This window comes from Schistocerca piceifrons, chromosome 3, assembly GCF_021461385.2.
Source record: "Schistocerca piceifrons isolate TAMUIC-IGC-003096 chromosome 3, iqSchPice1.1, whole genome shotgun sequence".
Classification (NCBI taxonomy): Eukaryota; Metazoa; Arthropoda; class Insecta; order Orthoptera; family Acrididae; genus Schistocerca; species Schistocerca piceifrons.
Window position 1 is genome coordinate 278,963,565 of NC_060140.1, and position 26,154 is coordinate 278,989,718.

A 26,154-nucleotide genomic window follows, 5' to 3' on the forward strand; every position below is an offset into this window, starting at 1 on the left:
AATTTGTTAACATCGAGTATAGATTTAAGTGTCAGGAAGTCTTTTCTGAAAGCATTTGTTTGGAGTGTAGCCATGTATGGAAGTGAAACGTGGACGATAAATAGTTTAGACAAGGATAGAATAGAAGCTTTCGAAATGTGGTGCTACAGAAGAACGCTGAAGGTTAGATGGGTAGATCACATAACTAATGAGGGGGTATTGAATAGAATTGGAGGGAAAAGAAATTTGTGGCAAACCTTGAATAGAGGAAGGGATCGGTTGGTAGGGCATATTCTGAGGCATCAAGGGATTACGAATTTGGTATTGGAGGGCAGCGTGGAGGGTAAAACTCGTAGAGGGAGACCAAGAGATGAATACTCTAAACAGATTCAGAAGTATGCAGGTTGCACTAGGTACTGGGAGATGAAGAAGCTTGCACAGGATAGAGTAGCATGGAGAGCTGCATCAAACCAGTCTGTGGACTGAAGACCACAACAACAACTGATGGGGTGGTGTAGAGCACCTTGCGTCGTATTCCCCTGGGATATTCCAAAGCAAACGGCTCCTTTTGACACCGGTGGGGATGCGATGGTGGATTAAGGCACAGGGCCACTGTGAGGAAGATAGCAATGGGATGCCCCGAAAACTTTACTGTTGAGGCGTTGTTCTTCCCACACTCAAGACTTTCGATGGGTTGGATGATGTAAAATGGAACACAGTAAAACAAAATTGTAGTAATATAGTCTGTACTGATTGTCAGTAGTCATACTTAGTTATTTTTCACCAGCTAAGTACACAATGACTACCAGAGCATCAGTTGTTCCAGGAATACAGGTCATAATTCCAATATAAAACGACTCATCTACTCAAAGAGCGTAGCATTAAGGTAATATTCAGCTTTCACGGGTGAGGTGGGGGACTCTTAGCATAGATCATTCATTCTGTGCTAAATACCTTCAACACAGTGTCATCATTTTATAAAAGCATTCTTTTAACATTTGCAACAATTACAATTTGCGTTATACAACCTGAGTTAGGTAAGTAGAACGCAAGTTTCATTCATAACAGCAATAAATACATAACTAAAAAAATTTGGAACTTCCTGCCAGTTGCAGTGTGTTAGTTAAAATGGCTCAAATGGCTCTAAGCACTATGAGACTTAACATCTGAGGTCATCAGTCCCCTAGACTTAAAACTACGTAAAACTGACTAACCTAAGGACATCACACACATCCATGCCCGAGGCAGGATTCGAACCCGCGACCGTAGCAGCCGCGTGGTTCCCGACTGAAGGGCCTAGAACCGCTCGGCAACCGCGGCCGGCTGTGTTAGTTATTTGTTAGTGTCTTTACTGACTATCATTATATACAGGATACGGAGAAAGAAACTGAGATCAGACCAGGGTAGGGAAGTGAATCCAGCAAAACTGACCGCAGAACCATAGGCTGCAAACTGCGGTCATAAAACGGCTGCCAATCAGCAATGAGCATGCGGAAGTGTGTACGCACTTATCCTGTAATGGAAACAGCGTAGTAAGTGGTTAAATTGCCACAAAGTAATTGCTTAACCTGAACAGTAAAGCAAGTCTAATGTTAAATTCCCATTCAAGGTTGGTTTTGTTTCTCGTGTTGTTTCTGTGATGTGTACAGGGTACCGAGTGATTGTAATTAGAGAGCAGCTGCTCACAGAGATTCGTTGTGGGCTGTAATTATCGTATGGCAGCGAAACTTTGTAGGTATTATGGTGCGTTAATGCGGAACCGATGTATGGTGGAAAAAATTAGTTCCAGTTTTGGCCACCAGTTGCAAATCTGGCACTGTGATTGCAAGAAAGACGTGTATGTATGTTTCCATATGTAATGTGTTAGGAATGGGACGTGGGCAGAAAGGCCAAACTAGTGACAAAGGCATAATGTTGATTTTATTATTCAATTTGTTCAGTATGAGCGCTGAAGACGTCGACGTGATGCTGTACAGCGTCTGAATTGCACCTGGTGGCCAAAATCGTAATTACATTTTTCTTCCAGCGTAAATCATTTCGCATTAACGCATTAGAATATTTACCAGCTTTCGTTGCCATACGGTAATTACAGTCCACACTGGTCCTCTGTGAGTGACTGCACTTTAATTGTAACCACTGCTTACATCTTGACTATTAAATCATCTAGATTTAAAGTACCGTATTTCTATTAATCTGTCAAGACAATATGCTGCACTACATTTATAGCAGTGTAGTAAGGTAATTGATATGTGTACTGTCAGGTGTAACGCCTTTAATACTGTTTTCATAAGACCACGTTTTTTAATTTTTGCTAATTCACAGAGTATGCGAATGAATTTTCTACTGTTGCAAGTCCATCAGCAGCTGCAAACTAAGACAGTGATGAAAAAGAAAACAAAAACTAATTTTAAACATTCTCGTTTGCGGATCTGGGATATTTTGTTAAGGCAAGAAAAACTTATAAAATTTCTTAGAACTGATGTCATAACTCGTAATACAATTAATTTAAAAAACAGAACAAAAATATGTTGACTTTAAACATAGATTCTATCTCTCAGCTACGCGCTAACATATAGATGACATCGAAGACAAGATATTTTCTGCTCAATTTTAGGTTTGTTAAAAGTGGAACGGAGAAAGCCGCAGCTCAAAGCAAGCAAAATAGCGAGGGAATATTTTTTCAGAACTGTTAGTGCAAGGTCCATTTGAGAACTTCGCAGTCGCAAGATTATGCTTCTAGTCTGATGGATTGTGCAACTCTACACAGCATGTAGGTTCTGCTCTTGTCGTGTGTCTGCCCGAATTTAATAGTCATGCCGCCATTACTCTGGTCGTTACTTGTATTAGCCTCTGATTCCTCGTGTGCACTTCCTGTTTTAAAGATATCATCTCATACAACGTTTTGGCAGTAGCCGATATCTGGGACACTGGACTTGTATTAGGTAAACGCAGGAATTAAATGCAGCATTAGCCGCAGGGATTGGGATTTTCCATGGTTTCTTCGATTCACTGATGGCGAGTGCTGAATAGCTCCTTCAACAACGCCAGGGTTCATTTCCTTCCCAGACCTTGTCTAACTTAGCTATAAGTTTACTCGCTTCCTTTGCATTTACTTAATTGTTTATTTAGGCACTCGATATCAATTACGGTTTGGGGAATAAAGAAAAACAATAGAAAAAGAATGTGAACCTTTGAGGTATGAAATAGTGAAGGAAGCAGAGTACCAAATAAACAAAAAGACATGCCCCAATAGTAATCCTTGGGAGACACAAAAATGTTGAATTTAATACGCGAAAAAAGAAAATATAAAAATGCGGCAGATAGAGCAGATAAAAGGGAATACAGACCTTTTAAGAATAAGATTGACACAAAGTGAAAAATGGTTAACTTAGATGATAAATGTAAGGCTGTATAAGCATACATCACTAGGAGTAAATAGATGCTACTGGTAAATTAAATACACCTTTGGAGAAAAGAGAAGCAGCAGAATGAATATTAGGAGCTCAGATGGCAAGCCAGTATTAACACAACAAGGGAATGCTGAAAAGTGGAAGGAATATCACCTCCGGCGTTATTCAGCCTGTACACTGAGCAAGCTGTGATGGAAACCAAGAAGAACGGTGGAAAGAGAATTAAAGTTCAGGCAGAAGAAATAAAAATTTTGCCAATCACACTGTAAATCTGTCAGAGACAGCAAGGAACTTAGAAGGGCGGTCGAAAGGAATGGGTAGTGTCTTGAAAATAGGTTGTAAGATTAAAACCAAAAAAAGTAAAACAAGGATAATGGAACATCATGACAGCTGAGTTAGAGAGGATATAATGTATAACGCTGTCTGGCTAAAGAAGGAACAGTATTTCCGAAATAATGAATTCGTTAACATCTAACATAAATTTAAGAGTCAGATAAAATCAATAAAAAACGAATCCTTAAATCAAGATGTAAATCATTTACTCAGCCACACTATTCAGCCAAAACCATTACGAATGAAAACAGTGTAACGAATGCGGCAATATGGTTTTCTTAAACAGTGAATCAACATTCCATACACGTCTTATGTGGGCTGTCCTGCCACCTATCGGTGAGTAGTACGTAATATCTCGAGTTGCGCGTGTAGAAAACAGAGGTAGATGTCTCTGCAGTACCTTAGAAAACAATCTTATCGGTGCCAATTACACACCAACGTCAACGAGGTTCATGCTTGCCAGAAGTAGCTAGTCATGTTGTCGTAGACTGTACTGATGTAGCAGTGCAAACGGAAATTCAAAGCTGAGTAGTAAGTAGGGAAGTGCTCCCTATAAAGCTCCTGATGACGCCATTGTCCGCGAAAGTGCGGCAGTTTTAACTAATAAATTTTATTTTAACTTCTTCACAAACTCGTCACTAGAGCTCAAGTTTTTTAGTCAGAATGTAAAGAAGGCTGCCAATATTCGCATTAAGATTAATTATTTTGCAAGAGTCAGTGGCCTGGAAAGCTGAATAATTTGCATGTATGATGTGGTTTACAGGTGGATTCCGAGCTGAATCTCATTTCTGTTTCGGGTTACAGTGTGTCCCATTTATCTTGACCACCATAAATAACTGTTTGTCCAGATGCAAATTACAAAATGTTTCAAGCAAATGTTTTTTAGCCGTCAGGGGGACATCAATCAGTATGATTGCCTTCGTTGTAGCTTTGTTTTTTACAATTATATGAACAGCGGTATGAATTTTTTTAATAGCACCCTGTATTTTTTATTCGGTAATTCATTTCCTCCCATAAACACCTATTCAAAAATGTACCACATATTACCATTCACTAAAACACAACATTATTGAATACATAATACAACACTGACGTGGACGCTCCCAGCGCTAGTTCAGGTACTCGGGTTAATGGAACACATCCACGTACTGACGGCGACAGAGGACAAATGTAAACATAAGTAGAATGCCCACCCGTCATTCCGTCAACCATAGTCAGTTGAAGAGTTGTGTGAGTAGAATGTACACCAAGGAAGAGAAGGTTGAAATGCTACTCATCTATGGGGGAATGTAAGTTAGCAGAACAGTAATTTTCTTATGTACGAGTACACTTAGTACCGTAGTTTAGTCCTTTTAAATAAGTTGTGTAGAGTAGGCATACAGTAAAGGCTGTCCTTCCTACAAACTGCATCGACGTAACGTTTCTTTTATTATTGTTGTTGTTGTTTTTGAAGGTAGGCGAAATGCTACTCAGGCAGGGGAACTGTACAGAGAGCGATATCCTGTCAATAATCCACCTTCCCGGTGGATGTTTTCTCGTCTTGTTGCGACGCTTCAAGAAACGCGAAAGCTCAAATGGTTCAAATGGCTCTGAGCACTATGGGACTTAACATCTTAGGTCATCAGTCCCCTAGAACTTAGAGCTACTTAAACCTAACTAACCTAAGGACATCACACACATCCATGCCCGAGGCAGGATTCGAACCTGCGACCGTAGCAGTCGCGCGGTTCCGGACTGAAGCGCCTGGACCCGCTCGGCCACTGCGGCCGGCGAAATGGGAAGTTTCAACCCACGACAACGCAATCGTCGTGGCACTCGCACAGACGAAGCTGCCGAAGTTAACTGTTCTCGCTTCCGTTGCTATGAATCCACATGTGAACACACGACAGCTTGAACACGAGATTGGCATTCCTAAAACCGGTATACATCGTATTCTTACACGTCACCGGTTCCATCCTTACCATGTACACCTACATCAAGAATTGCATGGGAATGATTTCCAGAATCGTGTACAGTTCTGTCAGGAGGCACAGCAGCAAATCCTCTCCAACACGAAATTCTTCTCCAGTGTTCTATCTACCGATGAATGTTCCTTCTCAAACAAAGGACAGGTAAATACAAGGAACATGCATTATTATTGGTTCAGCGACAACCCACGATGGCTTAGACAGGGGAACATCAGCGTCAATGGAGAGTTAACGTCAGGTGTGTGATGCTTGCTACTAGAATTATTGGCCCTTATTTCATCAATGCTAGTCTGAGCGGCGCAGCGTATGCCAACTTCCTCAGACGAATTCTTCCTCCGCTTCTGGAAGAAATGCCGCTAAAAACCAGAATGTTTATGTGGTATCAACACGATGGATGTCTAGCAAATAATGCCTTGCGTGCACGTCGTGTTCTGAACCGTAGTTATCATGCCACATGGATTGGTCGAGGAGGAACAGTTACTTGGCCTGCTAGACCTCCTGATTTAAATCTTCTGGACTTTTTTCTTTGGGGATGCAATAAAGACGTTGTCTACCGCGATATTCCCAGAGAACATGCTGGAACGTATCGTGCTCTCTTGTAATCCTCTTCAGCAGGCAACATTGGAAGCAATAAATAATTGTTTCATTCAACGAGTGCACTAGTGTATCGGTGTCCAGGGTCACCACTTTGAATGTTTTACTCCAGGGCAATGGTACGGGAGAGTCGAAGTCAATTTTGTGTTATGTTTTTGCCGGCCGGGGTGGCCGAGTGGTTCTAGGCGCTACAGTCTGGAACCGCGCGACCGCTACGGTCGCAGGTTCGAATCGTGCTTCGGGCATGGATGTCTGTGATGTCCTTAGGTTAGTTAGGTTTAAGTAGTTCTGAGTTCTAGGGGACTGATGACCTCAGAAGTTAAGTCCCATAGTGCTCAGAGCCATTTGAACCACTTTGTTATGTTTTTACTTGGTTTTCATTTGTTTTCTGACAACTCCAGCAAGTGGATGAATTTGTGATCCCGGGCTCAAAGTCAATGTTGTGTTATGTAATTAATAACGTTGTGTTTCAGTGAATCGTACACTGTGATACATTTTTGAATAGGTCTTTAGGAGAGGAAATGAATTGCCGAATAAAAAATACAAGGGTGCCATTTAAAAAAGTCATACCGCTGTTCATATATTTGTAAAAAACAAAGCTACAACAAAGGCAGTCATGCTGATTGATGTCCCCCTGACGGCTAAAGAACATTTGCTTGAAACATTTTGTAATTTGCATCTGGACAAACATTTATTTAGGGTGGTCAAGATAAATGGGACACCTCGTATAATACACTGACAGATAGGTTAGAACACTCGCACGAAGCAGTTTGCACGATTTACTGAATCTGTCTTCTACCAACTGGCACTGACGTAATAAGCTTAATCCCCTTCATTGAGAGACCTAAGTCCAGAAGAGGTACAGCCCTGCTTAGTGACAGACACTTAAATTTACTAGTGCAAAATTAAGTTTTCAACGGCCCAGTTTCATCAGTCACTATTTTTAGCTTTACTCCACTGATACGTCAAAGAAATTTTGGTTCTTATCTTCCAGTGAATACCCACTTACCAGTGTTTCGTTTTCCCGAGAAGTGCATCTCTGCGTATGCATACAGGTGAAAGTTCACGCTTTCATTATTTCAGTGGGCAATTTTGTTTTTGTTTTTATGAGTAGCCAATTTTTTTTGGCGTTCACAAAAAAACCGTCTCGGCATAATACGTCACGGAAGTCGACTCATGGTCGTAAGCTCGCTGTTGCTGCAGAAGCACGAAAAAAAGAACAGAATGCAGGGAGCACTGAATTCGCAAAGTGGAAGCAATGCGCAACAAACTGCGTTTACCTGTGGCTCCCAAATCCGGTTTCCCAGAACAGATTTCCCAACACCGCTGCTGGTTGGTAATGTAAACACTCCAATATCGATTCTGGAAATGCTACCGGATTCCCTCTTTCACAGTCGATATTTGCACCCATATACGAACTACTTATGTTTCTCTATTGATCCTTCATGGACAGGGGACATCAGCTGGTTAAATAATTGTCAGTATCAATGAAATTCTCCAACATCCATGTAGCTAAGACGTTATTTTATTTTGACGACAGTCAATTTCGGCATTCCACTATGCCATCTTCAGGCCCCACACGCATCTCTCAAAATAAACGATAGTGACATACAGCACCATATACCCTTGGATTTCGTGAATTCAAACCGTTTCATAAGAGATTCGTTCGAAGACTTGGTTGCTACGGGTTTGAACCGTCGCCCTCCCGAATGCGAGTCCAGTGCGCTAACCACTGCGCCACCTTGCTCGGTAGGAACTTCTTATCTACATACTGCATTTAATTGAAGAGAAACAGCCATCATGCTTAAATCGGAGTACACAACTTCCAGAGGCCTAACGACTGAAACAACGGATAATCAGAAAACTGACATTTCACAGGACTAACATAGTCGATTCAGGCCATACAGGATTGTCGGCGACAATCGGTTACCGACATTTGGTTTTTGTCTTCCGGAAGTTGTGTCGCATGTAACGCAGCAACAGCAGCGGTCAGCTGACACTGGAAGCACGCCTCGGAAACACGCGCGGCGAATGCCGGCATCCTCGTGAAACAAACAAACACGCTCGCTTCAGTGGCCTCATTCCGAGAGCTACCGTGTAAGGCTGTCATAATGGACGAGACCTCATCTGTATGCGTCCGTGAACCGGTCTGCATCAACAGCATTACCAGCGCTCTTCAAGTCTCCGTCACGTGCACGGCAGTGGTTGCTCTTTGTACCGTTGGAGGTTCTTTGTCCCGCCCATGTCTGGAAGGTTGAGGCAACGCGTATTCTGTTCAGTGTCCTACGATTATGGGAGGGCATTTACGGAATGGATCGTCAAGTAATTGATTTTTTTTTTGCGGTATATCAATACTCAGCCAGTTGACAACAAAAGAACCGGACAAAGGCTAGTAGCACTCGCCCTCTGAAGGTTTCGTACAAACTTAATTATGTATACAGTTCATCTATAGGCTTTGTTGAGTTACTTTCCGAATATCAAAACACATGACATAAATCGTCGCTTCTTTTGATTGTACTGACATAGAAGCTTAATTTTTTTTTACGCAGCCAAAGAACCATAGACCCTAATATATGACGTAATTATATTTAAAAAAATACAGGCTTTCGGGATTTGCGCATACAGCCATGTCAATAGCGGAATGTCAATTATGACGGTACGAACGCAAGAACAACACAACACCCAGTCCCCGAGAGAAGAAAATCTCCGACCCAATCGGGAATCGAACACGGGCCCTACGGCTAGAAGTCTGCCGCGCTGACAGTGCAGTTACCAAGGCGGACATGGCACAAATTTCAACTCTATGCCTTTACCCGTTCCTGAGAGAAAGGGCTGTTAACAGATGGGCGGATGTGATATAACTGGTTCAGATGGCTCTGGGCACTATGGGACTTAACATCTGAGGTTATCAGTCCCCTAGAACTTAGAACTACTTAAACCTAACTAACCTAAGGACACCACACACATCCATGCCCGAGGCAGGATTCGAACCTGCGACCGTAGTGGTTGCGCGGTTCCAGATTGAAGCGCCTAGAACCGCTCGGCCACACCGGCCGGCTATGATATAACTACAATTTAACAATTTTCGTATTTTCCGTGTTCCTGTACTGTGAAACCTTGATCTTTGCCAAATTTCATGATTTTAGGTCAACCTTAAAAGTACCGTATAGGTTTTATGTGTGAGTTAGCGAGTATCAAAATATGTGAAATAAATAGCGGTATCTTTTGACTACATTCACTTAAGAACTACAAAATTTTCTACACCGGCAAGGGACCGTTAGACTTTAGCATTTAACATAAATTTCAGTTTGATATCTCTAACCTGTTCCTGATAAAAAGGGGTCTTAACAGCCAAAGTGATCCTGTAAGGGTTCCTTTTTTACCTATTGAGGTACGGATCCCTAAAAATAAGAATCGTAAGTTTTCCTAATAGTTAGTGTTTATCGGAACCTTATTTTCATTGCATAGATCGTAGTCTGCCTTCAACTCCTGATTTGAGCTCACCGAATAAAACATTAGTTACGACAGTTAGAAGAGACCACTAATCACTTTGGTGGTGTGCAAACTGGTACGAGGTGGTCATGTGATCCTGCACCGTTGACGTAAGTGATGGCAGTGAAGTTTTGTGTAGGAACCAGTTGATTGTATCAAATCAACGCAGTAAGATGGGTCGCCGTGGAGGCGCGACAAAATTTCTGAAAAGAGCTATCGTGTTTCGATGTGTCTATGGACACACCGTAAGTGAAGTCACCCGATTTGTTGGTATGTTAACGAGAACTGTCCAACGTCTCTACAAGGAAGAATGTATCACTCGTAGGCACGTAATACGACGTAGAAACAGTGGTCCTAAGAGAATCGTAACGGACATGCGCCAGAGGTGAGTGTCACGCTTTGTCAATGACAATCAGTTTCAACTCCGACACGATTTGCTGATTTTAATTTATTCAACTGTGGATTCTCGGTCAAACACTATTTTGTGTTGTGTAAGCGAAGAACTTTTTAGCCTTGTTTTACAAATTGCACGTCCTAGTTTTCGAGCTATAAGCCCATTTTCTGTTACACATCTGAGCCCAAATATGAAAACCTATCAAAGACGCCTTAATCTAACGATTCTTGACCTAAAATACGTTGAAAATTTTATACAGTTACATTTGTATATCACAAAGTAGTCTTTATGTAAAATTTGAAATTTTTGGTTGCTGTTTTCCGTCTGGCTGACGTCCTGGATATTAATGGTGGAACCTCGTAACTCCATGCTAACATTATGTAACATTGCCACTAGTTCGTATTTTCAAAGAACTCCGGGAGTTGTCTGGTGGAACTTTCCCACAGACAGGTAACATCATTGACATATCTATACCAATACACAACAAGTTTTGCCAGTGATTCACTCTTAAGAAATGAGTGCCGTACTTGTGCACGAAAATTTCTGTTAGCAGAGGGTGTAAGGGTGGGTCCATTGTCAGATGTCAGTAAATACAGTCCATCTCAATCAATTTACGAATTAACATAGCGGGGCAACTGCACACAAAGGACAGTTGGAAAGACCATTTCTCATAGTAAAGATGAACACCTTCAATGACCAAAGAACACAGATACTATACAATAGCTGAATGGAGTGGAGTAGTATAATCCGATGTGTAGCGATATTACCTCTTTTCAAACGATGCAATGCCTCTAGTGCAGCAATTGACCAATGAGGTGTTTAACCTACAGTGCGTGGAGGGTATACTTCAGGCTAGAGGTGGTTATGAGATTTTTAGTGGTGTTTTTCGTAGACTTGGATCCACTCATTCAGATTATCGTGCTGAGAAAGTGTTCTCTCTTCTAGATCCTCATGGTGAGTAATGAGTGTGCAGTGGACACTCCAGTCTTCCAAGTCAACAGCATCCTCGAACACAACAGCCATACCCGTGCGATCCTGGTTTGACAAACACTCAACCACCATACCGCGTCTTGACTGGTCCGCTAAATCAGACGATCTTAATCCCACTGGAAATGTCTGAAACTATTTTTAACAGTGGATGAAAGGTAGTAATCATCATGCCCGCAATTTGGTAGCTCTACAGATTCTTATTATTAATGAGTAGCTTCAGCATGACGTGGTATACCTGGAGAAACGTGTGGACTCTCTTCTTCGTCCAGCTGAGGCCGTTAAAATTGTTATTTGTTAGGAAGCAGGTACTGTATATGTGAAAGCCTCTTCTGTTGTATGAGAGGGCCTGATGACCCTAATCAGATCAGGTGAAATAAATAAATAAATGAAATAAATAAATTGTAAAGGCTAGAGACGATATTACACGCTATTAGTGCGATATCTCCTGGATGTGGTTTATTCATTATCTTATCGGAACATAATTCAGGTTTTGCGCATCACGTTAGATGGATGCCGACGACGGCGATGTTAACCATTTCTGCACCGATTCTTTCCCGATGTCATTCGTTTCGAAATGGCGACCAGATCTTTGAGGAAGATGAGAAGGTTCTCACCACTCGGATGACTTCATTAAATACCACGTTTCTTCAGCGTCGTCATCTCGACGTCACGACTTCTGTTAAACTTCGAACTCATTTTCCAATTTCTCAAATACTTTTAAAAAGCCTCTATAGATCTCATATACCTAATTATGAATATTTGTCTGTTTTACGTGTCCTACACTCGGACAATGAATAACAGGCCCGGTTGGCAGTCCGAAAGCATGCAGTTCTGTGTCGACAGCTTGATGTTCTTTACTGATGCCAGAAGCTTGCTTATACATAATGTTTCTTCTAACTACGAACAAACACGTCGATTACACTCACTTTTTGACTACGTTTATTATGCTAAGCACGATGGAAATCGAGAGTTTATTCTAATTTTCAGCCGCAGATGAATTTTCCTCATCCTTTTACTGCTAGCACCCACATATATCACAGTAGTAGTTAACCTTGTTCCAAATGACTTACATTTCTAAGGTAAACCGCGACTGGTTCATATCTCCGCCTGGGAGGGCAGTGCTGAATGTTAATTTATACTAGAAGACTGAATAGTTAAAATATTCGGGAAATATCTCTTTACTATAAATGTACATCTGGTGATACATCTGTGATTGTGGGAGGAGACGCTGCAATGGAAATTTTGGAAACGCTGCGTACTGGTACGAAAAATATGCCAAGATAATAAGTTTGCGGTTTCTAATTTATACAGCCGTAAATACACTCTACATTACTGTCACGCCCAACAAAGTCTCCAGAATGCCTCCATGTCTCGACAACACCCACCAATTAATGGACAGGATGAGAATTAAACAAGTATTAATTGTTGCACATAAATTATGCCCTAAAATACTAAAGTTAGACACAAATATTTGAACGTGCTTGGAGCGACGTAACTTGTGCTAGGTGCTTGCACGAGGAAGTCCGGGTACCACGAAGCTGTCGTCCTTACGAAACCGACAACGGCTGATTACGCGCTTGTTAAGCCGGCGCTATACACTGGTGGGGCTTTCCCAGCACGCATGAGCGCAAAAACCGAGATAGGCCCAATGAGATCCCTGACCCTCTCTCTACCTTAGGCCACGAGCTTAATTTAGTGTTGAGTGTGGAACGTTTCTCACGAGCTTGTACGGGTAAATTACTAACGAAAAGTTTCGGACTGCTGACCTACAACTAAGCTATATGCGATGGGCTTGCACTGTTGGTCAGAAGAAAGATGGAAATCTCTCTCCTGCGGAAGTTTGTTCTAGAATCAGCAGACAATGAATATTCGCGATGGAATGAAATACCCATTGCAAAAACAGCCATTGCAGCGTCATTTTATCAGTTTGGCAACTGCAAAATACCCGTACCCGAAAGCAGAAGCTGTGTGATACTCTAGAGACGCTGAACCACCGGAGGTAGATCAATACATGACAATTTACTGAACAACAAAAATGGTCGGAAAATTTATGGAACAGAGCAGCTCAAGAAGTTCGATAAAATTTGGCTAGGAACATATATCCTAAAAAATTAAGATGTAAACGAAGGAAACAGCGTTATAGAAGTGAAGTTTCAAAAAGTAAGATAGTGTTAGGTTCTACATCATATACAACTTCTTTGCAGGAGGCAGTCACAACCTGGTCGTCGGTTAACAATAGACTATAAGGATAATTTTCGCGACTTCGATACATTTATTCTGATACTTCTTTCTCCAGTCGGAGAAACTTCTCGCACAGAAATTTTAAACATAGGAGGCAAGGCATATCGTTGTTTCTGAATAGCGTTAACTTTAAAGGATTTTGAAGTTATGGTGCTAAGGAACTTCAATGAAAACTATTTTTAATGTTAAAATATTCTCTTTCTTTTTTTCCTGAAGAGCGGAATACTGAATTGCTACGAGGTGCCCCTTTCTCTGAAGGACGAGGGTAGTAATTAAAAGTAAAGGTTAAAAGTATCTTCCTTTAATCCATACCTGCTACAAAGTATTCAATTCCTCGCAAGCGTCTTGAAGAATTTTCTTGTATTATGTACTCGTATTTACAAGCGCTGAAGGTCACAGGGGTCTGGAATAATTCCCAGCCGTATACGAGAACTGTTTTTATTTATTTATTTAGGATTGTAAATCAAGTCCACATATCCACACAGGTTGTTGACATACACACACACGCACACACACACACACACACACACACACACACACACACACACACACACACACACACATAGATATTAGGTATTTCACAACTTTTTTTTTAATACTGAATGCGTTGCATCAAACGTTTATGGAAATAAACAGTGTTCTACGGCAAGTAACAACTCGCAATTCAAACTTACGAACGATTTTATGAATTAGCAAGATACCAACTCGCAATTTAAGCTCACGAACGATTTTATGAATTTACTAGTTTACAATGACAATTTTTTACATCCAAAACAGGACGGAATTTATATCTTCTTCGGCGCAGGAGCAAATTTATGAAACCACCACGTCTATTCGAAACGAATGCTCTCACAGAAGCGGTGTTTCAGTGCCTCGAAATAATTGTGGAAAACTTATAACAGTTTTGAAGATTGCTGACTTTCAGCAATCGTATATAAGTTTCAGCGAAAAATAACACAGTCATCCGGTTAGCTGTGTTATTTCTCAGTTAGAACTGTAAAATATACTGCGGTACATTTTTCTGCCGAGAACCGAAGCTGTCGCTATGTTTCTGATTGCAGGCGTCTATCGCGATTTATTCATTTACATTATGTGTTTACCATTCTTATAACCACTTTTCTCTGTGTTCTAAAGACTGTCATAAATTCGACTATCGCGACATCAGCATCTTGATCTTGATCTATATACGTCGCTCTCTTGTTAGTGTGTCTCGTCAGTAGCTTGGATACTGTTATTTTACTTCACCTATATAGTACCACCTTCTTTCCAATAACTTCATGTCTCCTTGCAACTCTCCACATTGATGTTATTATGAGTATGTAAATACGTTATGTTAATCATTAATGGTTTGAAGTATCACTTTACTTTGTTCTGCTAACAGAGACAGAAATAGCACTTTATGGAATAATCTTCGCTAGCACAACAATTTCCAGTGACCACTGTGTATATTTTCGTAAAAAATACCTTACGCTCATTACATATATGAACATATATAAATCAGACTATCGTATTGTTACACGACTATTACGAAATATATAAGATTATTGGTATACGCTAAAAAGCGTTACGCATAAAGCAAGTCGCACTATAATGATATAAGGAATCACATACACTTAAAAAACCACTTTATGTAGCATAGGTAACGTTGTGTTGTGGTCTTCACTGCGAAGACTGGTTTGATGCAGCTCTCCATGCTACTCTATCCTGTGCAAGCCTCTTCATCTTAGAGTAACTACTGCAACTCACATCCTTCTTAATCTGCTAACTGTATTCATCTGTTGGTCTCCCTTTACGATTTTTACCACCCATTCTTCCCTCCAGTACTAAATTGATGATCCTTGATGTCTCAGAATGGTCCTACCGAACGATCCCTTCTTCTAGTCTGGTTGCCTTCAGCATTCTTCTGTAGCACCACATTTCAAAAGCTTCTATTCTCTTCTTGTCTAAACTGTTTATCGTCCATGTTCCACTTCCATACATGGCTACACTCCATACGAATACTTTCAGAAAAGATTTCCTGACACATCTACACTTGCTGTTAACAAATTTTTCTTCTTCAGAAACCCTTTTCTTGCCATTGCCAGTCTACATTTATATCCTCTCTATTTCGGCCATACTGAGTTATTTTGTTGTCAAATAGCAAACACATTTACTACTTTAAGTGCCTTGTTTCTTAATCTAATTCCCTCAGCATCACCTGAGTTAATTCGACTACATATCATTATCCTTGTTTCGTTTTTGTTGACCTTCGTCTTATATCCTCCTTTCAAAATCTTGTCCATTCCGGTTAACTACTGTTCCGAGTCCTTTGCTGTCTCTGAGAGAATTATGTCATCGTCAAACATCAAAATTTTTATTTCTTCCATCTAGACTTTAATCGCTACTCCAAATTTTTCTTTTGTTTCCTTTACTGCTTGAGCAATGTACAGATTGAATAATATCGGGCGTAGGCTACAAACCTGTCTCACTTCCTTCTCAACCATTGCGTTCCTTTCATGCCCTTCCACTCTTAAAACTGCCGTCTAATTTCTGTACAAGTTGTAGATAGCCTTCCGTGCCCTGTAGTTTATTGATGCTACCCTTAGAATTTCAAAGAGAGTCTTATAAGTAACGTATTATAAAAAATATGTGTCTTTTGTAATAGTGATACCGCCGACGACGGGCGAAAGCCTGAAACTAATCCAGTAAGATAAACTACTACCAACGAACAGCTTACCTCTAATAATTAACTAATAATACCATTTGTACACTCTGCAGAGCTCCAGATATGACCTGAAGAGAAACGGACTTTACGTATGCAAACCATTCAAAACTGAGGTCTGCTCAGTGACCAATGGAGTGCGATCTACAGGAAATCACTAAGAGAGACAGAGAGACAAGAAACATATGTTGATCAAGGAACATATTGTAATGGAAGATGTAATGGTGAAAATAAAATGGTAATGGACGGAGTACACAGCCAGGCGAATGGATGACAGACGGACGAATGAAGTTGTTTATTGAATTCCAAGACACACAAAAGAACCAAAACTTCATACTAACGTGATAATTGGTAAGATGATTATATATGAAAAGCATGCAAGAGCAGTATGGCTGAAGACCTTTCTTTTTTTGGAGTCATTAGTCTTCTGACTGGTTTGATGCGGCCCGCCACGAATTCTTCTCCTGTGCCAAACTCTTCATCTCATAGTAGCACTTGGAACCTACGTTCTCAATTATTTGCTGGATGTATTCCAGTCTTTGTCTTCCTCTGCAGTTTTTGCCTTCTTCAGCTCCCTAATACCATGGAAGTTATACCCTGATGTCTTAACAGATGTCCTATCATCCTGTCCCTTCTCCTTGTCAGTGTTTTCCACATATTCCTCTCCTCTCCGATTCTGCGCAGAATCTCCTCATTCCTTACCATATCAGTCCACCTAAGTTTAACATTAGTTTGTAGCCCCCCATTTAAATGCTTCGATTCTCTTCTGTTCCGGTTTTCCTACAGGCCATGTTTCACTGCCATACGGTGCTGAAGACCTTAATGCACGGAAATGTCTGGAGGAGAGCTTTATCTAGTTGTGGATGTCAGATGGCTGCTGCTGCTGATGATGATGAAGATGATGATGGTGGTGTAGGCTGAACGAGAGTCCGGTGTTGTCACTATTGTATTTTCTGACTCTTTATATATATGAGTGCCTCCAAGGTCGCTATAAAATCTGTTATTGTCGGCTGCCGGAGGAAGCTTGTAAAATTAAAACTGCAGTTGTGTGATCTGTTTTACCAAATGGAATTTTGTGGCGTTCAAAAGTATTTATTAATAATAAATATTTCACGTTTTCCCATCATCCGTCTTGAGTTTGCTGTTTATACGTATAACTTAGATTTCAGATTTGTACAACTCCATCTTCAGACATCCGTAAGATTGTCCAAACAATGACTGTTGAATATAGCGAGTAAATAAAATAGCGTACGCTTAGAAGATATGTTGCACAAGCCCACACCATGTGCAAGTACGTAAAGAAGCTACTACTATTTATATACGGAATATGCTATCGAGTTCAGTGTTCGTCGTATATAACTCCATCTATAGACACCCAATGATTTGGTCGCTGCATTCCTTCGCTTCGACAGTCATACGGCTATCTGAAGATGGAGTTACGCAAGTCTGAAATCGATAACATGTTGTCCACATCAACAGCAAAAATAAAAGCAGCTGGGATTATGTGAAGCATAACAGCTAGCTCGTCTTTAATACATCAAAAATCGTCCTAAATCCCAAACGTGAAGGTAAGATTATCAAATGTGGCGGCTGTATCGCGAAATATGTGAGAATTCCATTCCAGGCAGTGATAGAGGACGCCGGCTAAACGTTTGTTTTGCCAGGGCATATTATGGGTTTGTAGTTTTGACTGTCTACGGAAATATGGATGATTGAAGAGATTTTTGACTCGCGCATCCCATGCGTTTTTTCCTCTTCCAAATACTTCTGTCGTCTGTCACTGACAAGAGGAATGCATCGACCCTTTACACCCGTCGTTTGGACTATCAGCACTCAATAGTTAACAAAACAGCAGAAGCCCATTAAATATACATTAGACAGGGCTATAAACCGGTCGTCTGCAACTGGAATTTTTTATTGAATTTCATTCGGCATCTGAGCATCGGCTGACACTGCCATTAACATACATTAAGATAAGAGAAACACTAATACATTTTAGGCTTCTTCGTTAATTTTAACACGTCTTCATTCATTCTCTCTCTCTCTCTCTCTCTCTCTCTCTCTCTCTCTCTCTCACACACACACACACACACACACAACCAGAGACACTGCTTCCTGGCCGGCCGAAGTGGCCGTGCGGTTAAAGGCGCTGCAGTCTGGAACCGCAAGACCGCTACGGTCGCAGGTTCGAATCCTGCCTCGGGCATGGATGTTTGTGATGTCCTTAGGTTAGTTAGGTTTAACTAGTTCTAAGTTCTAGGGGACTAATGACCTCAGCAGTTGAGTCCCATAGTGCTCAGAGCCATTTGAACCATTTGAACTGCTTCCTATGTTAATGTAAAGTTGTACGATTTTTCTAAATTTCTAGAATCTTAGAGTAAAATTTAGGTCTAAGAATTTTTCTGATACTACTTTAACCTACATTTTGTTTCGTATTTGATTTTCGGTGAACAAATGAGAACTGATAGTCGACAGAAGAACATTTTACTGACGAAGTCAGGTGCGACTTGTAAAACAGTGCCTTCGAAATAAATACCAGTATATTATACACTCCTGGAAATGGAAAAAAGAACACATTGACACCGGTGTGTCAGACCCACCATACTTGCTCCGGTCACTGCGAGAGGGCTGTACAAGCAATGATCACACGCACGGCACAGCGGACACACCAGGAACCGCGGTGTTGGCCGTCGAATGGCGCTAGCTGCGCAGCATTTGTGCACCGCCGCCGTCAGTGTCAGCCAGTTTGCCGTGGCATACGGAGCTCCATCGCAGTCTTTAACACTGGTAGCATGCCGCGACAGCGTGGACGTGAACCGTATGTGCAGTTGACGGACTTTGAGCGAGGGCGTATAGTGGGCATGCGGGAGGCCGGGTGGACGTACCGTCGAATTGCTCAACACGTGGGGCGTGAGGTCTCCACAGTACATCGATGTTGTCGCCAGTGGTCGGCGGAAGGTGCACGTGCCCGTCGACCTGGGACCGGACCGCAGCGACGCACGGATGCACGCCAAGACCGTAGGATCCCACGCAGTGCCGTAGGGGACCGCACCGCCACTTCCCAGCAAATTAGGGACACTGTTGCTCCTGGGGTATCGGCGAGGACCATTCGCAACCGTCTCCATGAAGCTGGGCTACGGTCCCGCACACCGTTAGGCCGTCTTCCGCTCACGCCCCAACATCGTGCAGCCCGCCTCCAGTGGTGTCGCGACAGGCGTGAATGGAGGGACGAATGGAGACGTGTCGTCTTCAGCGATGAGAGTCGCTTCTGCCTTGGTGCCAATGATGGTCGTATGCGTGTTTGGCGCCGTGCAGGTGAGCGCCACAATCAGGACTGCATACGACCGAGGCACACAGGGCCAACACCCGGCATCATGGTGTGGGGAGCGATCTCCTACACTGGCCGTACACCACTGGTGATCGTCGGGGGGACACTGAATAGTGCACGGTACATCCAAACCGTCATCGAACCCATCGTTCTACCATTCCTAGACCGGCAAGGGAACTTGCTGTTCCAACAGGACAATGCACGTCCGCATGTATCCCGTGCCACCCAACGTGCTCTAGAAGGTGTAAGTCAACTACCCTGGCCAGCAAGATCTCCGGATCTGTCCCCCATTGAGCATGTTTGGGACTGGATGAAGCGTCGTCTCACGCGGTCTGCACGTCCAGCACGAACGCTGGTTCAACTGAGGCGCCAGGTGGAAATGGCATGGCAAGCCGTTCCACAGGACTACATCCAGCATCTCTACGATCGTCTCCATGGGAGAATAGCAGCCTGCATTGCTGCGAAAGGTGGATATACACTGTACTAGTGCCGACATTGTGTATGCTCTGTTGCCTGTGTCTATGTGCCTGTGGTTCTGTCAGTGTGATCATGTGATGTATCTGACCCCAGGAATGTGTCAATAAAGTTTCCCCTTCCTGGGACAATGAATTCACGGTGTTCTTATTTCAATTTCCAGGAGTGTAGATGTCGAAACTTGTAGTTAGTGATTAAAAATTTACTGAAAAAATCTTGATTTTATGTTGTTTAAAATCAGCAACCGTAGAAAACTATAGAGCTATTTTTGGCGAAATATGAGTAGAAGCAGCTTGAGACATTAGCGTCAGAGCAAATATTTAGTTGAAAAAACGCTACGATCAACTTTTAAGGTAAAATCAATTAATTATCAAAGAGACATTGAAGTAAAAAGAATTTAAACCATTTTAAAACGTTTTCTGCTTTAATTCAACTTTTAATTGTCATTGCTCATTTGCCTGTTGACGATTATTTGCTCCGTTCATCTCTGTCCAACCTCAGTAAGTCGTATAACATACTGTATTTACTAGTCTGAAACAATATCTATAGGTAATCTTCTAGCATTCGTCACTCTTAGATACTCTTTTTTGGTTGCTTTTTGCAACTTGTAAGGAGTCTTTCAGCGTGTGTTCAAAGATGTGCCTTAGTTTCTCTGCCAATTAATCAAAATACGAAGTCTCCATTTTTCGTGTATATGGTCGGTCTCAAACTCAGGGAACTAGTCGTTTCATCCAACATATCTTTAGAGATGCAGAGGTCACATTTCTGGGAGATTACAGGGATGTCAGTTGTAAAGATATCTTACTTGTCATGTCGTCTCTCCACAAATTAAGTAATGTATGGGTAAGCGTTCATGCTAGAGTTGGGCGACTGTTCCGGATTTCCTGTCTGCTGAACTTGGAATGGAGAAAAACAAAAATCTCTATATCAGTACTAGGCGCTGATACAAAGTAACTGTAGTCCGGCTTTCTATATAATATTGCAACCGTCAGTGTATTCACAAATATTGTGGAGGTATTTGTGAAAAATTAAAATACGGTAACGTCGGATAATTGTCTTCAGCAGGCAGTGTGCTACCACCTAAACGACATTCGAGAACCAGTTACGGACCGACTCAGTGACTAACCTGAAGTCGAATTTCAGCTCAACTTGTCAGCGTCAATGTCTGGTCACAATAATGATTGCATGGTGCAGTCTGTTCCAGTATTTGCTATAGGCTTATTGTGGCGTGGAGTACATGAGTTACTACATCACGTGACCGTATATGCACTGCCTGCCAAGAGAAGCTAAGCACTCAGAAAGGAAGAAACGAAATTAAACTTCGCTGGTGGAGATTATATGATTTTATTTCGATTATTATAAAATCGAGTCAAATTTACGAAGATCTTGGCCGTAGGAGGTGCTAATATCGCTGTATGACATTGCACCCCTCTCTGGCTTGAATGCACGCGCTGATTCAGTTGGAGAGGATGTCATAAAGCCGTTGTATTCTCTCCTGAGGCAAGCTGTCCCACATCTGTTGTAACATGTTCTTAATATCTTGGATACTAGCATTGGGACGGATTTGACGTACAAGTTGGTCCCGTACGTTCAATGTATGGACGAGTACTGTCCTGTTGAAAAATGACGCCACGATACGGTTGCATGAGAGGTAATACGTGAAGATGCCGGACGTTCGTGATGTACTGCTCCGCCGTCAGAGTTTCTTCAGCCACTACCAGCCGTGGTCTGAAATACCTGCTGGTCCCCCACACCATGACCACAGGAAGAATTCCGCTGTGTCTCTCCAAAACATTGGAAGAACCGGACCTCTCCGCAAGTAGCCGCCCCGATTGCCATCCGAGGTAGAGCAGAACCACACCTCGACGCTAAAAACAATGCGATTCATCAGCATCTAAAACTTCCAATCACGGCACCAATCCAAACGCAGTCGTTTGTGTTACCGTGTTAACAGCAGCCTACGTATGAGACGGTAATTCCGTAGTCCGGCTGTAGCTGTTCTCCGACCAATAGCGCGGTATGACATAGAATGTTACATGGAGTCCACTACTTGCTCTCGGATGGAAGACGCACATGTGAAGAGGTTAACATATGCTTTGTGTGCAATACAGCAATCCCCCCCTTTTCGTGGACAAATATGTTCGACGGGAATCATGAAATCGAATATGCCTTCCTCAAGTTACCATGCAGTCGAGCAACTGGCCATTTTTAAGTATGAATGCTACACAAATCTTATTGTGCGATTCGACAAGCCGTCCAAATGGAGACCCACGATGAGGCCCCTTTCAAAGTCTGCCAGGTGTTAATACCGCTGTCTCGCCCCACCACGTGGCATCTTCGGGTCCTTCATAGTGACCACTCATCATAGTCTGACGCTGTTTACTCCCCTTATATATATCCTACCAGGCCTGGTAATACCTCTAAATAAGAGCGACGCTAATGCACTCTGAGGGTCGGTATACCTGCCGCAGAGGATTGCCTCTCTAATTATTTACACACCCGCCGATGGTGTGTACGTGTGTGAAGTAACGTTGACATCTGTCAATGTCTTCTGAGTGCTTCACTCTTTTTGTCAGGAAGTGTATTCCTCTACCGAATATTACTTACCCATCTGTGGAAACAGTGCTCGTGCATTACGCCTACGTCGCTGTTGGAAACGGACGCAGAACGGTGGGGACAGCGTTATGGTAAGAGGGACATTCGCCGGGGCTTCCATGGGACCTAGGTACCTAAATTAATGTACGTAACACAGTACTATGAGAAGAATCGAGGGGACCACCGAACCTAAAGTCCCCACACAATGTCGCAATCCAATAATTCAAAGCCTTATATCGCGTTAGAGACAGCCGACATACACTACGTGATAAAAAGTATCCGGACACCCCCAAAAACATACATTTTTCATATTAGGCGCATTGTGCTGCAACCTACTGCCAGGTACCCCACATCAGCGATCTCAGTAGTCATTAGACGTCGTGAGGGAGCAGAATGGACCGCTCCGCGGAACTCACGGACTACGAACGTGGTCAGGTGATTGGGTGTCACTTGTGTCAGATGTCTGTAAGCGAGATTTCCACACTACTAAACATCCCTAGGTACACTGTTTCCGATGTGATAGTGAAGTGGAGACGTGAAGGGACACGTACAGCACAAAAGCGTACAGGCCGACCTCGTCTGTTGACAGTTGAAGAGCGTCGTAACGTGTAATAGGCAGACATCTATCCAGACCATCACACAGGAATTCCAAACTGCATCAGAATCCACTACAAGTACTATGACAGTTAGGCGGGGGATGAGAAAACTTGGATTTCGTGGACTGGCTGCTCATAAGCCACACATCACGCTGGTAAAGGCCAAAGGACGCCTCACTTGATGTTGTTGTTGTTGTGGTCTTCAGTCCTGAGACTGGTTTGATGCAGCTCTCCATGCTACTCTATTCTGTGCAAGCTTTTTCATCTCCCAGTACCTACTGCAACCTACATCCTTCTGAATCTGCTTAGTGTATTCATCTCTTGGTCTCCCCCTACGATTTTTACCCTCCACGCTGCCCTCCAATACTAAATTGGTGATCCCTTGATGCCTCAGAACATGTCCTACCAACCGATCCCTTCTTCTGGTCAAGTTGTGCCACAAACTTCTCTTCTCCCCAATCCTATTCAATACTTCCTCATTAGTTATGTGATCTACCCATCTAATCTTCAGCATTCTTCTGTAGCACCACATTTCGAAAGCTTCTATTCTCTTCTTGTCCAAACTATTTATCGTCCATGTTTCACTTCCATACATGGCTACACTCCATACGCATACTTTCAGAAATGACTTCCTGACACTTAAATCAATACTGGATGTTAACAAATTTCTCTTCTTCAGAAACGCTTTCCTTGCCATTGCCAGCCTACATTTTATATCCTCTCTACTTCGACCATCATCAGTTACTTTGCTCCCCAAATAGCAAAACTCCTTTACTACTTTAAGTGCCTCATTTCCTAATCTAATTCCCTCAGCATCACCCGACTTAATTAGACTACATTCCATTATCCTTGTTTTGCTTTTGTTGATGTTCATCTTATATCCTCCTTGATGTAAGAAGCGAAAACTTGGACGATTGAATCGTGGAAAAACGTTGTGTGGAGTGACGAATCACGGTACACAATGTGGCGATCCGATGGCAGGATGTGGGTATGGCGAATGCCCGGTGAACGTCATCTGCCAGCTTTTGTAGTGACAACAGTAAAATTCAGAGGCGGTGGTGTTATGGTGTGGTCGTGTTTTTGATGGAGGTGGCTTGCACCCCTTTTTGTTTTGCGTGGCACTATCAAGCACAGGCCTACACTGATTTGTTAAGCATCTTCATGCCTCCCACTGTTGAAGAGCAATTCGTGGATGGTGATTGCATCTTTCAACACGATCGAGCAGTTGTTTATAATGACGGCCTGCAACATGACAATAACATACCTGTAATGGACTGGCCTGCACAGAGTCCTGACCTGAATCCTATAAAACACCTCTGGGATTTTTTAGATCGCTGATTTCGTGCCAGGCCTCACCGACCAACATCGATACCTGTCCTCAGCGCCGCAATCCGCGAAGAATGGGCTGCCATTCCCCAAGAAACGTTCCAGCACCTGACTGAACGTATGCCTGCGAGAGTGGAAGCTGTCATCAAGGTTAAGGATGGGCCAACACTGTATTGATCTCCAGCATTACCGATGGAGGGCGCCATAAACTTGTAAGTCATTTTGAGCCAGGTGTCCGGATACTTTTGATCACGTAGTGTCTTTATATTTACTGAGGACATCCAGGCAACGTTTCGCGATCGAGAGAAGCGCGCTACCACTTCATCTCGTGTCCCCGTCCAAATTCTCAAATTCGGGTGATGACAGTTTATCCGCCAACAGCTTTTGAACGTCGGAGTTGAACACCCTGCAGTAGCACGCAGTAACACGTCGATGTCGCCTTCAGATACAGGTACAGTGCTATACATATATAAATGACGAAATTTAAAAACTGAAGTCACAAGGAAGACGACTTGAACTCGCTTCGTTCTTTGTGGGCATAGGATAGCAGGTAATCTGGCAGGCTCGCGCTAGGCGCCAGCTAACACCGGCTGCCAGTGCTCGCCGTGCGCTTATCGCTCACCGTTGATAAAGCACGCTGAATCAGCCGCGATAGCACAGCCGCCCTCGCAGGACTCGCTTATCTAGGACCTAGAGCCCCAACCTGCTTTGTTAACTCCGGGACCGTCACGATTAGAAACACTCTCAAACACGGATTCGTTGCCAGAGAACAACGCGGGCTTAACAAGTAGCACTATCGCAACGTGCAAGGTTCGGAACAGTAATATGGGTACCCTCATACTACATGGTGTCCGCGTTAAGTAGACAACGACGGAAAAAAAATCGCAACATCAAGGTGGAGTTGTGTGACATAAACGAAAGTTCGTAGGCGTGTTTCCACGTCCCAAAGATGAAATCTATTCAAAATTCGCCCCACTATGCAAATGAGGTTTGCTTTAAATACACGCGGCAACGGCCTTGCCGCAGTGGTTACACCGATTCCCGTGAGATCACCGAAGTTAAGCGCTGTCGGGCGTGGTCGGCACTTGGATGGGTGACCATCCAGGCCGCCATGCGCTGTTGCCATTTTTCGGGGTGCACTCAGCCTCGTGATGCCAACTTTGGAGCTACTCGACCGAATAGTAGCGGCTTCGGTCAAGAATACCACCGTAACGACCGGGAGAGCGGTGTGCTGGCTCCACGCCCCTCCGCGTCCTCCACTGAGGATGACACGGCGGTCGGATGGTACCGGTAGGCCACTCGTGGCCTGAAGACGGAGTGCTTTCTAAATACACGCAGTAACGGTCGTGAGTGTTACCTTTGAGAGTGGAGGCAGTTAGTTGATGCTAGTCAAGAATGCCTTTAAGCCGACAAAGACGGCATTATCAGAACCTCACTGAGTTTGAACCAGGTCGTGTAATAGGGCTACGAGAAGCTGGATGATTCTTCTGCGATGTTGCAGAAAGATTTGGCAGGAATGTAGCCACTGTACATGAGCGCTGAAAGCGGTCGTCACGAGAATGTACGGTCGCAAGAAAACCGGACTCCGGACGGCCACGTTGCACTATTGGGAGGGAAAATCATCGTGCTTGGCGTATGGTTCTGGCGCATCGTACTGCATCTGCAGCAACAGTGTGAGCAGCACTTGGCACTATAGTAACACAACGAATTATTGCAAATCGGTTACTTCTAGGA

The 26,154-nt window shown here is 42.9% G+C and overlaps 1 protein-coding gene and 1 pseudogene across 1 annotated transcript in view; one reads left to right on the forward strand and one right to left on the reverse strand.

The window, feature by feature from the left end:
• The window catches only part of LOC124789390 (serine-rich adhesin for platelets-like), a 371,977-nt gene that overhangs the window by 224,366 nt on the left and 121,457 nt on the right, over positions 1–26,154 (reverse strand). The window lies entirely within an intron of this gene.
• Positions 25,428–25,545, forward strand: LOC124790353 (annotated as a pseudogene).